The sequence below is a fragment of the Carassius gibelio genome, chromosome B19, assembly GCF_023724105.1.
Source record: "Carassius gibelio isolate Cgi1373 ecotype wild population from Czech Republic chromosome B19, carGib1.2-hapl.c, whole genome shotgun sequence".
Lineage (NCBI taxonomy): Eukaryota > Metazoa > Chordata > Actinopteri > Cypriniformes > Cyprinidae > Carassius > Carassius gibelio.
The window spans coordinates 14,905,770-14,923,098 of record NC_068414.1 but is presented as its reverse complement, the minus strand read 5'-3'; the positions used below and the strand labels follow the sequence as shown (position 1 = coordinate 14,923,098).

The following is a 17,329-nucleotide window of genomic DNA, read 5'->3' as shown; positions in this document are numbered from 1 at the left end:
ACAACGACGGAAAGTATTTTCACAGTCTTGTAAACATTGATTAGCCTTATTATTTAGTTATGCTAATAATGTATGCTTATATGACGGCATTTATTCATCAGCATTGTTTGTATTTTTTACCAGTTGAGAAGCGCTGCTTTAAAGCACTGTTACTGGAGTCTCCAAGCTGCAGCTTTCTAGCATTGTCCAGTGCATTTTTTCACAAGAAAAAACTTTTGTTAATATTTCATTGCATGTGAAGATGTTGGAGCGGCGGTGAGTGGAATAATAGCAGCTTGTATGAGTCAGTGTGAAAGCTGTGTGAGGGAGAATCCTTAGGGGACGAACTTGAGTACTGAGTATTGATGGAACACTGAGACACACACTGTGATATCATGCACACACACACACACACACACACATACATAAAAAAAATCCCACATCTCCATGTGCCGTTTATCCACCGCCTTTGAGACTGTTTGGCTTTCATGTTGATTAGTAGTGCAGGAGAGCTCTCTAAGTCTCGTTATTATGATGACCCCACCCATCCCCCTTCCGTCTCCCCTCTTCAGAATGCGATTTACTGTACTGTCAAGGCTCTTTCAGACCCTGGAAACCTCATCCCAGAATATCTTCAATTACGCAAACCACCTGCTCTCAATGACCCTCAGCCCACTTTGGTTTTTAACCAGCACCAGAAGTGATTGTTATTTTGTCTCTTCAAGTGTTTGGACACAAAGTAGTTAAGCCAGTTAGTTAATCCATTCATTTAGATCTCAAAGAGTTAGTTATCTGAAAAAAAAATATATAAAAAATTGGCCATTTCCCGAATGTTCACACATCACACAAAATCCCATTCTTGCATATTATTTAAATAAGGTACATCAATCAATGATGAGTCACAAGACGAGAATCAACAGAGGACTAGTTTACTTAAATTTTTCCTATAGGGATATATAATTTATTAGGGCTGGTAAGCAATTAATATTTTTAATCTAATTCATTCCATGATGTGATTAATTAATCAAATTAATCGCACATCGAATTTGGAGAAATTGCTCAGAAAATATCATTTAAAGTCATTGTTGTGCAAAGCATCAAACAGGCATTACAAAAAATAAGTTAAGCAATAAAAATTTTCATTGATAAAATTGATCACATATAGCCTATTTTGGGCCATGTGAGTAAATGATGACAGAATTGTCATTTTTGGTTGGGTGAACTATAACTTAAGTAATTTTCTTAATTTTATTATTATTACTATGAAAATATGAAATTATTTCTTTAATGAAGTGATACTCTAAATAATAAACTAAAAATGGCAGTCATCGAGTCGTTTATTCATTAATTTGATTCGTTCAAATGGCTGATTCATTCAGGAGTAAAGTAAATGGTTCTTTATGAATGGTTCATTGAATTGTTAGGTGTGTTCGACTTGAAGCGGGTCATCACCATCAAACCAATCGGTGTGTGACATCAAAGAAACACAAGATCTTAGAGAGCAGACGACTCTTTGTGCCTTTGAATCGCTCTGGCGGTACTTTGATGTCATACACCGTTCGGTCTTTGCAGCACCACTTCAAATCCTGCTCATATGCCAATGGTTCAACGCGCCAAATGGTTCACCAAATTCGTTCAAAATGTGGATTAAGAAATGAAATGCCGCTGTACTTAGCCTAAAGCTTGTGTGATATTTAATAATAATAACAATTCCTTACATTTCTATAGCACTTTTCTAGGCACTCAAAGCACTTTACATAGTCAGGGGGTATCTCCTCATCCACCACCAGTGTGCAGCCATATTGTGCCAGAACACCCAACGCACACAAGCTTACTGGTGGAGAGGAGACAGGGTGATGAAGCCAATCAGCAGATATATTTCTTAACTATGTGATGTAAATATGAGACACAATCTCAAACAGGAGCATTTTGTCCCATATCTTGCATTTTAGGGACATTCTCTAGGCTACATTGAGTAAAGCACTCAGTAAACATGATTATTTTAAGAATAACTAATATCTTCAACAAATGCATATTCCATTGATAACAATTAACAGCCTCATAGCTCACAGTCGTCCTGTCATTATGGATTTATACATTAATGGTAAAAATCAATTCCCCGATAAAGAAAATGAATGGGATTTTTAGTTCCATGTGATGTCATTGACATCAAATCTGCTATGAGATACGTCTTAATGCATCATGTTTGAATGTATACAACCAGGGGGATTGATGAAGAGTTGAATGAAGATGAATGACATGAAGGATATAAAGATTTAAATTAGGTCTTTTCTTCAAATAAAATATTGTATGACTTTCAAAGAATTGGAATATAGTGCACATGTCATATTGATAACTTTCATGGTGCTCTTTTGGTCCTTTCTAAAGCTTGATAGCCCCAGTCCCCATTCACTTTTATTGTATGGAAAACAGCAGCTTGAACATTCTGCCGAACTTCTCATTTTGTGTTACACTGAAGAAAGTACGTCATGCAGGTCGGAAAGACATTAGTGCCAGTAAATAATAACAAAATCTAAATTCAGAGTGAAATGTTTCCTAAAGAGGCTTTAGGAGATGCTCAAGTGAGAAGTATTGTTGAATAATCTTCAGTTGGATTCACACACAGCGGTTTGTGCTGACAGCTAAAGCCACTCAGTGAGATGACAGAGGTGCTGATTAAAGGATATTGAGCTGAAATCAACAGAAAGCAGGCTCTAAACTCTTCTTGTTTGTCTCCTCACTGCTTCATTTTACTTTACTGTGTGCCAGGGTTCCCTTGCTTGTACATTAAATATTAATAGTGTTTAAATTACCATGCGACGGAAAGAATTAGTGTAGTGTTAATTTGGTAGTGTGCTGTATAGCCCTCTCTCCTCCTGCCTTTGCTCAGTGTTGATGAACTATGAAATATTATTTCATAAGGATGACAGCTTGGAGACATGGATTGGATTTGGAGGTGTGTGTGTGTGTGTGTTCTTTGAGGTTGAACAAACAGTAGTATTACAGTAGTATTTTTGACAGAAAGATGAAAGCATCAAATTTCCTTAATAAACAGGATATATATGATTGTCATGTTTAGTCTACTCTATAACTTTTTTCTTTTTTTTTGTAATGTGCAAGTTCACTATTTATTGAGTCACATCAATGGCCCTTATATCTTCTTTATCCAGTACAAATATCATCTCTGGCCTACCATATAATTTTATGAGTCACAAACTTTGTTCAGTGTTTTGTATGTCTTGATTGTCCCTAGATCCCGAAGGTGGCAGAGCAGATCTGACTCACATTATTCATCAGCAGGCTGCTAGATCCTCTCTGAGGATTATAGTGCTACCGTCATAATCAACAAAGCTGTCTGTTGCATAGAAAATGTGCAACACAACAGAACTCTCGCATTATAATAAAGAAACCAGTTTAATTTTGTAAATGGCGTTCAGTTATTATATCACAAATAAAAATATACATAATTATTTTGCCTTTTTAAACCAAATTTTGTGGAAAAATGTCTTAATGCTCCAATCTAATAATAATAAACATAATGAGTCAAGAAGGATGTGATGAATATAATATCAATGGTTCATACACTGCAGCAGTCAGTTTCTGATGTAAAAAAATAAATAAAAAAAAACTTCATTTTCTCTATAGGGGAATTATTTTTTAGCAATACCTGGTAAACCATTAAATAAACATGTTTAGCATCAGAGTTCCGGATAAAAACTACATTACCCATGATTCTGCAGAGAATCTCCACCAATCAGAGAATTGAATAAACAAATTGCATTTTAAGAACTCTTTAGCCTGTGCACTCCCATTGAAGACTATGAATGTCATAACTGGCCCTCCTTATTGTAACAGGGCAGCGTGACGATGTTGGAGATCTATGTTCAGGCTTTATTTAAACGCACAGTATGGAATTTTTGGCCACCAGGGGTCACTCAATCAAAATAATAACATAAGATGTACTTTGATGACATCGGGAAAGAGCGTAAGGCTCATGGGAGTAGTTGTTCATTGGAACACGCGCTCTGTCGCTCCCTATCATTCCTCACTCATTCTAACTTAGTATTTTGACAATCACGTCTTTTCGAAAGGAGAGATATAGACGGTTTCAACGGCAACAACATAAACGTTACTGCGCATGAGCGCTTTTGTGGACCTAACTTAACTTCCGGTAGACTTCCAAATAGAATCAATAACAACAGCCATGTCCCTCTAGAGTAGATATTTTTTGATAACAAACAAAACATTTGCTGCGTGGATCAGGCGGACTTAATGAAAATGCAAATTCATTATTTGCCAACAGGAGATGTTTTAAAGCATAGACATAAAGCGCGAGAAATAGTTAGAGAACTGCATTTGAAGCTACTTTATTCAGCTAGATATAGAACAAATGTAGATTTACATGAGAGCTAGTCCATCTGCGTTTTACACAAGACATCATCGTTTCACAAAATATACGGATAGATACAGTTAGCTGAATGGATGCATACCTGTTTATCAGAATGCAAGCGAGTTCGGCATCTCTCTGTAGTTTCAGCTTGTCACGAAGCTCTCTCTATCTTGGAAATGCAACTCCAATATTTACCCGTGTCTTGTAGCTTCTCTTGTCCCAAAACCATCTCGGGTCATTTATTTCACCCGTGCATTTGCGCTTCACAGAACGTGCAGGCAAAGCATAATCATGATCCATAACTAGTTATTGATTGAGGTTTAAATACGAATATAAATATAAAATATAATAGTCTCAATCAAGGCTACTACTTTTTCTTCTTCGTCTCGTCTTTGTTTCTGTTCACCTTTGTATTTGGTGGTTCCGCAGGAAGTTAGATAAACTAGAGGGGTCAAAGTTTATATGACGCCATAGACGGGCGACAAAACGGAAATAAAGAAACGTGCCGTGTCTTCTAATTAAACTATAATTTTCTCCGGATTTGAAAGTTCGTGGAAACTATTGGGATGATATAAGTACACAACAAAAAAATATATATAACATAGATATAGTGATTTCTGCTATTTTTAAAGCAGAAAAATTACATATTGCGCCTTTAAAAAGAGTGTAGTCAAAACAAGCAGGGTTATCCACCACCAGCCAACAACAATGAACAGGGCGAGACAGAAAAGGGCAATGGTCAGGGCAAGCAGCAAGTAATCACAGAAACACTAGGTAAACAGTCCAAAGTCAAAAACACAACAAGGCGGAGCAAAAAAAAAAAAAAAAAAAAAATGTCAGGCAAGGCAAGGGAAACAAGGGTACAAGAAATCAGGATACAACACCTAGCTGTGAGTGTGTGTGTGTGCTGCTTAAATAGTCTACTAATGGGTAACAGGTGAGTTTGTTATCAATTCCTATGCATGGGATTATGGGAAATGGAGTCCGGAGGAAAATAGAGTGGTAGTGGAGCCCTCTGATGGCAGATAGCAGAGACCGGATTTGTGACAGTTATGCTCTCAAACCATTTCTATATTTGTAAATACTGAGCAAAGTATACAGTATATATTGCACACTGCATGTAAGCAACCAATAACAACAATAACAAATGCTCCAGTTAACAAACAAAGCAAGCATGTAATGTCACTGAAGGGGAGGGCTCAAATCTTAATTCGCTCTCATGTTGCACAACTTTGTTCTTTACACAAAGGTAGGTTAAATGTCTTTACAACATTGCTAAAGAAGCAGTCGTGATGGGAAAATAGCATTCAGTGTCAAGCTGCTTAACACATGTACAATGAACAGTCAAGGGAGTTTGGCACAGCAGCACGCTCACATTCACAGAGCACCTGGATAAACAGGTGCTCAGATGGAAAACAGCCTTATGCTGCTCAAACTACTTAACCTCAGTGTGAACAGTGAAGTGTGCTGACGGCGCATGAGGTTGAAGGGGAACGTAAACCTTTTGGAATAATGGATGTGGATGCTCAGAATGAGAGCTGGAAGGTAAGGAGGTTTTTGTGATGTAGGATCTGTGCTGCTGTTAATTGGCAGTGGATGTGGCTGAGAGCACAAAAGGAGGACTCACTCTGAGGGAATTAGTGTGCAGAAGACACACACGGATGTCTAGATATAACAGTTGAACTGGGACTGACCCATATTCCATATGCAGCTCCATACTGTAAAAAAGGAGAAAACAGAACTGTTATGCGAATGATGCTGTGCTAATTTATATTTTGCTTCGGGTGAATTATAAGAGCTATTATATGAGATATTAAGAGATTGTCTTAGCAACAAATACGTTTATTTTAACAGTATTTTTAACCAGAGTAAGTCAGAAAGCCTTTTTTATAAGTGATCATTTTCACTCAGTTAATTGATTTTTTTGTGACAAACTTTGTGTTATCAAGCGTTTAGCCTCTGTATATTTTAGTCTAACTGAGTCAAGCCTTTAAGGTGGCCTCCAGATCTAAAAAATACATTATACACAATTCATTCATTCATTCATTCATTCAACTTTTTCATAAAAATATTATTTTTTATTATTATTTATTTCATAGGATATTATATGGATATTATATTATAATATATAATATATCATATATTATTATTAGTAGCAGAAGGAGCAGTAGTAATATTTGTCTGGTTTAATACAATGTATTACTATATTACTATATTCACATTTTAATAAATATTTTTGTTATAATTATTTATGTGTCATTAATGTTATTATACTTATTTAATATCATTTATGACACTAATATTGTTGTCATTTATGTTTTGTTTGAAATAATCAGGCTTTTAAGTTGGCCTTCAAATCTTAATGAATTATATAAAATATAAAAAAATGTTTATGTTTGTTTAGTTTAAATAAAAATATAGTTTTTGTTGAGTTGACCATATTTATTATTTGTTAATATATTCATTATTGCTGTTATCATTTGTTTACTTTTAAGATCATTCATCACTTCTATAATTAAGTAAATTATTATGATTTAATTGTTGTTATCTGTTTGGATTTTAATAAATTTATTATCGTATTATCACATGAATTGTTATCATTACTTATGTATTATTATTATTATTATTATTAAAGAAGAAGAAGAAGATGATAATGATGATAAAACTGTACATTATTAACCAATGCCAGTGTAGTTAGGAAAACTGGATTTGTGTAATTGGCATATACTAAATGTGTTATTGAATAGCCATGAATTAATGGCTTCCATGATTACGATTTGCAAAATGAAATGGAAATGAAATAAGGAAGATAATTAGCTAGCTTATGCTGGTTATTGTAGGCTGTAAATCTGTTTTTCAGTGCTGCTATCAAACAGGTCCAGACGTGATTAACTTGCTTGCTGGGATAATGCAAATAAACAGCAGCAAATCAGTTATTTTGAATGACATTTCACACTAATAGGCGTATTTCATCCCCTCTAACTTCTGATGAACAAATCACTGCACACAATTCCCATCTGGGACTGTTAAAAATGACTTATTCCACGTGATCTGAAGTCGGGTCAGACCTGAAGGGTTTGGTGTATGTCAAGTCAAGCTGTTCTCAGAATAGTGATTTGATTCAAGTCCAAACCTCTAGTTCCCAGTGCAGACAGATGAGACAAGACTACGCCAGAGACCTGGGACCTCAGACTCTCTCATAGAGGTTTAAAGAAGAGACAGTTCTGAGATGAGACGATTCTGTCCAATATATCCTGAGGACGTCACCCTGCTAGCTTCTTTAATCATGCCTTTAACTTCCATGTTCTGTTTGAAGTTTGAAGTTTGAGAGACCCATTAAATAGATCAAAAACATATTTAACGTCACATACTTGATGACTTTTTCTAATTTTCTGAGAACTGATAACTAACAAAATGAACATGGTTCAAACAACTTATATGAAAAGATTACATTGCTTTTGTAAGGGGTCTCAGATACCTGGACATGAAATATGAATAAATACATTTTCACATGCTATAATTTTCTGATTATTTTCAGTGTATATGGCAAACATTTTATTTGTACGAGTTTGAATTTATATAAGACTTTAAATGTATATGCAATTTATTTCTATATGTGCTATAATGAAGTCGATTAATAAGTTAACTGTGAATTACAAAAAATACTTTGATGACTTTGATAATTATTTTATGCACATTTTGGCACTTCCATCCAACATTCAATATTTTTTATGTGATATTCCAAAATGTGCATAAAATAGGTGGGTGTAAACATGACACATCACACATTTGTCCTAAATAATTTAGTTTGTCCTTTTCATCAGTAGTGTATATATATGATTTTTTTGTGCTTCATTTTCTGTTACTTAGTTCAGATTTACATTATTACATTTTTCTGTAGTCAAATGAAAAGTTACACTGAGATATGACAGAGCTGAAGCTTCAATAATATCTGTCTAGTTGTTTTGATTAACCAATGCAATTAAAAACATACTAAAACATTTCAATGGAATTTAGTAGGTTTTAATAATTTGCACTAGGCTCTATGGGACCTTAAACAGAAGGAAAGCAAATGTCATACTTCAGATGAGACACCATCATGACATATATTGATATGAGTGATATGTGTGACTGCTTACCATAAAGGTATTCTATTGCCCATAAAATGACATATAAAGGGAAATTCAGCATGTTTTATATTATCATTAGCTTAATTTGACTGAGCTGAGAAGAATGCTGAGAAATGCTGCTTTTTTTTTCTTTAAAAAGTAATCGCACACATACAAAGAAGGATGGAGACAGGAAAAGCAAGCTGCCAATCTGTAGTAAACAGCCTTTTAAGCAAATGAGTTTTAGTTGGACTCTCAGCAGATGAGAGCAGGATTAGCGTCCCTTCTGCAGGTTAATTACACAGAGAGACCACACACACACACACACACGCACTTACACACACACACATGCACACTTTCACTCAGGATGTAGCTGTGCTGTTTGGTCAAACTGCCCCATTGTTTATTTTAACCCTTGTGAAGTCTTTTTATAATTTAAAAAATCATAGCTAGAATGGTACGGAAAAAAAAAAGATATATATTATATATATATAAACCTTGACAAAAACTGAGAATGTCTTAATATACATTTAAATCCACAACCTAATAAAAGTAAACTTGCTCTCACAAGATGGTGTTATTCTTGCTTTCTACTTTCATCTGAATTACTGCATTGATTGAAAAAAAAAATTGAAAAAACATTTTTTGTTACATTTTCGATGGGAAAAGTTGATCATATTTTTTGCATAAATGTTAATTAGTAACATGAAATGATCTTAAAATACAAAAGTATATATTAGATTTATTTAACTGAAGAAAAAAAGAAGTTACATTTCAGGTGTCCGGTCACTTTTGACAAAGACCATGGGCTCTATTTTTTTTTTTTTTATCTAAACACAAAGTGTATAGTGTATAGTGCATGTATAGTGCGTGTCCAAATCCACTTTTGCTATGTTAATGAAGAAAAAACGGTCCATGTGCCGAGGCGCATTTTTGGAATGGGTTGGTCCTATTCTCTTAAAGGGTCATGAAACCCCCTATTTCTGCACTGGTTAGTTCTCCCCGCAGTTTTAAAAAAATTCTAAAAAAGTGGGCGTGGTGTGCAGCGGACCGGGGGAGGGGGAAGAGGGAAGACGGACAGCACACACAGAAACACAAATAAATGCACAGCCATTTGATGCACCCTGCTTCGAAAACATATTACATTTACATTCAGTCATTTAGCAGACGCTTTTATTCAAAGCGACTCACAAATGAGACATATATATTATTCTGTGCCGTTCATATAAGTCTTTTGACAGGTTGTGTGTGTCACAGAGCTATAAAAACGGTTACACTCACCAAGTGAATGAATCGCGTTTGTGCCGAACTCTTATTACAAAGAAAAAACATTCTTCTGTGAATAATTAAGCGAAGAGTCTTCTTCATAGGATAAGAACATGCAATCTCATGAATAATTGAATAGACACCGATGCTCATCAATTTACTATAGTCCATTGCCACGTCACATATCGTGACGTCAAAACAATGTAGATTTTAAATCCGGAAGATGAAAATAGAGCAAAAAAGCTTAAAATTAACCAATTTTCTCCAACAGTTAAAATTAGTGGATGCTAACATTGTCTTCTATGATGTACAACACAAACAATTCTGCTATAATCTTAGAATAAGTAGTGTGGGGGTTTCATGACCCTTTAATAAGTAATGGGCGTAACGTTCAATACACCAATCAGTGTGTCATCTCCCATTCCCCTCACGCCAGGGTGGATCGCTATTTACATGAGGGAATTTGTTGGCGTAAAAGCTTCTCAAGCGAAGAACCGATCTGTTCGCGCGCGGTTATAGGCACGCGAGCAGATCATCTACGGGACAGGCAGGAATCCACCAAAGCTTCCCGAGGTGAAGAAGGCTTGGGATGAAGTAGAATTTCATTCTTCATTATAAGTAAGTAGTAATAGGCTGAATTGCAAATAGGTAGCCTAATTCTAATACACGCAATGACTATCAATCATTATATTTTTATAATTATGTAGCCTACACAATAATATTCTTTTACACTGTAATCCTTTTGTTTTTAATATTTGGCATGTTTGTGCGATCTATCCCTGTGTGTAATAAGCAAAGTCAACGCACACTGTGGACCCGCACAGAGGTGCATTTTCTACTAACCTGCTTTTTAAATAAAAAATAAAAAATAAAGTCCAGGTTTGAGTTGGTCTATGGTGCAGTCTATTTTCAGCTCCTTAAAATAGCAATGCGCCTGAACACACCTCTTTTTTAGACCAGCACACCCATGTGCACACAAATGGGTGCAAATGCATTTGCTAATTAAACGACGTAGCACTGGATGGGAAAATGCAAACAGTGCTGAACTGTCGCATTGTGCCGGGTGTATGATACGGCCCCAATGAGTGTGACTCCCAAATGAGGAGTGCACACAGCCTCTTTTGAAAATCTTCATTAAATAATGACAGAAAATGTGCTGACGTGCTGGTCAAACTATTAAAATCAGACCAAATTATGCAATCTTGTTTAAGATCCATCAGAAGGATGCGCATAGATGTACTGTAGGTGCTACACACAAAGTTTCCGATTGAAATACATCTAGAGCAATAAAATGAAGTCTGTTTCTCTCTGTCTGGTTGAAGACGGTGCTTTTACATTTCCACCAGTCTGTAGTGCCACATCCTCACTATCAGTAAAGCAACTCTGCAGGATTATAATATACTGTCCCATAAAAATGAAATAAGAAGTAGAATTTCCTTTACAGTGTGTGTGAGCTGTGATAGCACCATTCAACTCACTTCATATAGCATAAAAAGATGTCTGACAGCCAGAGGGAACATCTAGCATATTGTAAAGGGCCACAATAAAAGGAAACATTAATAAAGGGGAATGGCAAGACTGCTGAGCCCTGCTTTTCACAGTCAGTGAATGAGCTACAATGACCATCTGGCTTAAAAAACTATACTCTTACTGTACTTAACTGTATCAGTGTCTTTTATTACTTTAAGTATGGCTAACACCTAGACATCGTAGTCCAACACTTGTCTGAGAGAAAGAGAGGAACATAAGGCTCTGTAATAAAGTAATGACCAGGGACCATGTAGTTGTTTCTTTAAAGAGCTATTTCTCCCTGAGCAGACCCAATATACTCGAGCCAAAGATCTTTTTTGTTCTTCTCTTTTAGGGTTAAGAAGATGTTTGAAATACCTTTGCAGTGGTATGTTGTTAGCGAACATCCCAGCATCCCGTGGCATTTAGATGAATATGCTAAAATGTGCTGTGTGCTTTCCTCCTAATACAAAATAAACACAACAAAGATGATAGCAGCATCTAATCGAAGTGATGTGGATAAGTTTACACCAGCTCTGTAATTTTGCTCTACAGTCAAGTTACATTACACTTTTTTATATACATTTTTTTATACAATAGATTGCTTTAAAGCTGCGGTAGGGAACTTTTGACGCTCTAGCGGTTAATAAACAGAACTGCTTGCGTCTTGCGGAAGAACATCGTAGCCGGAACTACTTTGTTTATGTCTATGAAGAATCACAAAGGTACTGGGTTACTCCACCGCGGTACCCCCGAAGCAATCTAAAATAGTCCGAATATAAACACTTATTATAGGTGCACCCTAGTGATTCAGGACAAGCTAAAAACACGGTTTGGAAAATGGATTCATGGTGTACTCGCTTATTATATACATTTTTCTACATTTTGAACACAAACAAAGTTACGGACCGCAGCTCTGATTGGTTGTTTCTTACGGGGAGCGGATGACTTTCTGCAAATGGCAATAGGACCACTGGGAGGAGCCAGAGGAGCTTGACTTTTTTTCACAGATTATCTGTCTCATATTCTACTGTCAGGACATAATGACAGGTTTAACAATTATGTAAAAAATTAATTTTTACAAAAGTTCCCTACTGCAGCTTTAAAGCAAGCAGTTAACACTATTAAAACATAAAAAAAACAGTCATTTTAAACTAAATCAGGCCAATTTTTTTTATATTCTTGCACTGCCAATTAGGGGTTTAAATAGGATGGTTCGCCACGATACGATACAATATTGATTCTCATACCCAGCAATATGAAAACTGCAGATCCTTCAAAACATTTCTCTATCTACATTTTTATAAACTCACAAATGCAACCAAAACACAAAACATGAACATTTATCAAAAATTTTCACTTCCTGCTTCTCAACTGGGACATTCACAACAAAAAATAGGCCTACACTTTTAACTTCTTTTATAATAAAGAAAAATTAATAATTGAAAAAAAAAAAAAAGACAGATCAGTAATCTTAAACGTACAGTATGTGATTTTTGGCCACCAGGGGTCACTCAATTAAAATAATAACATAAGACGTACTTTGATGACGTCGGGAAAGAGCGTAAGGCTCATGGGAGTTGTTGTTCATTGGAACACGCGCTCTGTCGCTCCCTATCATTCCTCACTCATTCTAACTTAGTAGTTTGACAATCACGTCTTTTCGAACGGAGAGATATATGAATTATGAGACCCCTATCAAATCAATATTCCATCTAGCTAGTAGTAATATATGTTAAAAAACACGGTCGCCTTTCGTTAATAATTATAATTACGTTATACTATGATATCGAACAAGTTAGAGAACTGCATTTGAAGCTACTTTATCCAGCTAGATCTAGAACAAATGTAGATTTACATGAGAGCTAGTCTGTCTGCGTTTTACACAAGACATCATCGTTTCACAAAATATACGGATAGATACAGTTAGCTGAATGGATGCATACCTGTTTATCAGAATGCAAGCGAGTTCGGCATCTCTCTGTAGTTTCAGCTTGTCACGAAGCTCTCTCTATCTTGGAAATGCAACTCCAATATTTACCCGTGTCTTGTTGCTTCTCTTGTCCCAAAACCATCTCGGGTCATTTATTTCACTCGTACGTTTGCGCTTCACAGAACGTGAAGGCAAAGCATAATCATGATCCATAACTAGTTATTGATTGAGGTTTAAATACGAATATAAATATAAAATATAATAGTCTCAATCAAGGCTACTACTTTTTCTTCTTCGTCTCGTCTTTGTTTCTGTTCACCTTTGTATTTGGTGGTTCCGCAGGAAGTTAGATAAACTAGAGGGGTCAAAGTTTATATGACGCCATAGACGGGCGACAAAACGGAAATAAAGAAACGTGCCGTGTCTTCTAATTAAACTATAATTTTCTACGGATTTGAAAGTTCGCAGAAACTGTCTGGATGATGTAAGTACACAACTAAATATATATATAACATAGATATAGTTATTTCTGCTATTTTTAAAGCAGAAAAATTACATATTGCGCCTTTAAGATATTACAACAGTTGAGACTATAATAATGTAAATCCTCATTAGGAAACAACACAAACAAAGTCCTCTTGTAAGAAAACAATTATTAATGTATTAATGTAATGAAAGAACAAAACAAAAATACTGCCGTGCATTTTCTCGTTTAGTTCCTGTTTGTCCTTATTTTAGCCGACCGTGACAGAATTCCTGTTCCTGTCCCCATTTAGTTAGATTAGTTCCAGGTGTTGCTTATTATTAGTTACCCTCCTCAGCAGTCTGCTTCTCGTTATCTACCCTATTTCAGTTCTAGCTCATTCTGTTCTCCCTTGTCTAGGATTGTTCATGTCAATCTTTGCTACGTGTGTTTTCTTGTTTCCCTGGATGTTATTAAAGACTGTATGTTTGAATTGGACTCTGTGTCTCATCGTTCCTCACAAATTCTTTCACTTGGCCTCATGGGATAGCAAAGTGTTCATTGGATTACACTTTAAAATCTCGCTGGAAGTGAGAATACCGTGAATTCAGACGTACTACTCTCTTTTTCATACTGTTTTTCACCTACTACTGTATATTGCAGGGAAGTGAACATACATGGACACAGGGAGTCACTTATTTCATTCACAAATGAATTTGTGTTTTATTTTGATTTTATACGAAAATCGTGGAATGATTAAATTACTGACTCTTAAAAAAAAAGTCACTTGTTGCCTACTACTAATAAATCCCCACCACTTATACACAGATTGACAGCTTTTAACAAGACGCGAAAACACACAACAAATATTGTCACGGACTTCATGATAACTTCGCGGTAACTAAATTTTAAATTCTTATTAATGTTACTTGTAATCATTGAAGTCAGTTTGGAAGCCTGCATCATTTTCAGCTACTAATTTCAAATCCAGTGATGTTGGAGTAATGTTTAAGGACTTTTCTGCAGTGCTGTTTGCATTTTAATGCGCTGCACTATTTACTTTCTTCCTGTCACAGATTTAGAAGGATTATGGGTTCAGTTCGTTATGCCTTTCTTATTAAAGGCCACTCAAAATGGTTTGTGCCGCACTGATTCTCTCCATGCTGAGGCCCCTCCAGATGCAGCACAATTCCTGTCAGCTCAGTGGCAAATATAAACTGACACCGGCGTCACCAACATCTCCCTGAGCCTGTCATTCTCAAAGACATGCTTGTATTTCATTTCTGACATGTTCCCCTGTCCGCCATCCGACTAACACTTGACATTTGTGAGCTAAACTGTGATTGTGAATGTAATTAACATTTGTATGATGAAAAGGTTGCTGGACTCTTGTTAAAAAGGGCTACTCTAAGAGCCGCTTCTTCTTTCATTGCATTGCATCATAGGTTTGACTCTCATTCAGCCTGACGCACAGCTCTTCCACTCGTGTGCACAAATGCACTGCCTATCCTATCTAGACTGCCTCATTAATAAGACAGCAACTAACCGTACTAGGTTCAAATGGTCAGCACTGGACTTTAATTAACATTTTACATTACACTGGCCTTTTTCATTCCTTTACTTATTGTATTGCATTTAAATGGCAGTTGTTTTGACGGAGTGAGCAGTTTATTGGATTCCTGCAGGCTGTTTCATGTGTGGTTTGTTAGAAGTATGTTATGTTATGGCCCTGGACTTTTTTAGATATAATGAATAGTGGCATTTTCAGTGGGCAGGAGGCCTGTCTAAGGGAACAACAGCCTGGGGAATCAAAGTCTTTTCCTTTACATGCTAATAATCATTCTGAAAACCCTGCATAAGTTCCTTTTTGCAGGAAAAATCTACATTATGTTATGTCATCATTTAACCCAATTAAACCTACCTACTGTATAAAATGTACTTTAAGTGTAATTGTGTATGGAGTGTAAATGTTAAAATGTATCAGTTAAGTATTAAGTAACAATTATGATCCATCAGGCTTTTGAGGAACACTTATTTGTGTATTGATCTCCATCAGGTATCTTACTTTTTGGCCATATAAATATCAGCAACTGCACCAAATGGCATATTATTTTGCTCAATTTGGGCCTCAAATTAAATGTAGGGCTTTTTTGCTTCTCATGTATGATCTACTGTACATGTTCTCAGTACATGTATATCATACGATATGAGCCATAAAAAGACTAATGCATCAAGTATAATACTCAACAGAAAACACAGTCACACTTTAGTTTGAGGACCAATTCTCACTACATGACTTTTGCCTTAAACTCAATTGGCTGCTTATTAATAGTTAATAGGGTAGTTGTTAAGTTTATGTATGGGGTATGTTTAAGGGATCTAAAATATGCTAATGCAGAATGAAGCATTATGTGCTTTACTACAAAACAATATGCTAGTAATATGCATGCTAATAAGCTTCTACTGTAGTTAATACTGAGAATTGTCTCGTAAACTGTAACGGAAAACACATATGCAAACTTTTTAATATTTTGTCTAAAGGTTTAATAATGGTTTATTTAAAGAAAATTAGGAAAATAATCATTTCTTATTATAATTTCATGACAGTTGTTTCAGGGTTTATCACCTTCATGTCACAGCAAATAAATATGTATGACTACAAAACTATTCCTTTTATTTAAGGCACTTTCCCTACATACTAGCCCTGCTGTTTTATGGTTGAAAACACTCTGCTATTCTCAGACCTGGAGAGCAAAGACAGAAAGAGGATGTCTGAACAATTTAAGGGAACTCTCTATGTTTAGAGCCTTCTTATCTAATCATCTTCTTGTCAGACTGCCTAGTCCTTTCAGACAGGCTATCATTGCACTGTCAGACTACTCCACAGAGTCTATCATATCATATTTCAGGGTTAAAGTGGTATTTATAGCTTTATCAATACTAAGACACATGGCAGAATGCAGACGATTGTAACTGATACCCCCTGTGAGACATGCACCTGCTTTAGTCTGCAGATGCTAAAAGAAGCCTCACAATTCAGAAAGTAGTGTTTATTAATGGCAGTTTTAAAGAAAAGTGTGATTTTCTGGCTATTATTCCATGCATTTGCATATATATATATATATATATATATATATATATATATATATATACACACACACACACACACACACATACACACACACATATAAATGCATTTGCCTTCTCGTTTTAGTTAATAAAACCAAAATATTAAGCTAAATTAAAAATAAGTATAAGAAGTCATAGTTCACCTGTGCTTTAACATCAGTTATATTGTGAAAAAATGTTTTGTTTATTTTCCTGAGTATAAAACAGTTGTTGTTAATAATACATGACATGTTTGTATTCATTTGCAAATGAAAATGTTACTTAAGGAAGCCCACAGCACAAAGGCAACATCTTGCACAATCTTCAGTTCTTTGTTACCATCTTAATTTGCACCAGCTCATTTGCTTACGGTGACCTTGGTAAGCTGGGATTGTTGCAGCTTCCTCTAACAATCACCCTGGGAAATGTGTGGGTTGGCATGTGGATAGCACATATTTAACATAACACCATTTTACCTCAATCAAAGTGCAAAGCTCATTTACAGGCCCATTTAGTCAACTCAAATTAATATAAGTCAGCCCTAAAGACATACATGGATTTATTATTGCCCC

The 17,329-nt window shown here is 35.6% G+C and overlaps 1 protein-coding gene across 2 annotated transcripts in view; it reads left to right on the top strand.

Moving 5' to 3' along the window:
- Window positions 1–17,329, top strand: part of LOC127979136 (dysbindin-like) — a 42,995-nt gene that overhangs the window by 925 nt on the left and 24,741 nt on the right. The window lies entirely within an intron of this gene.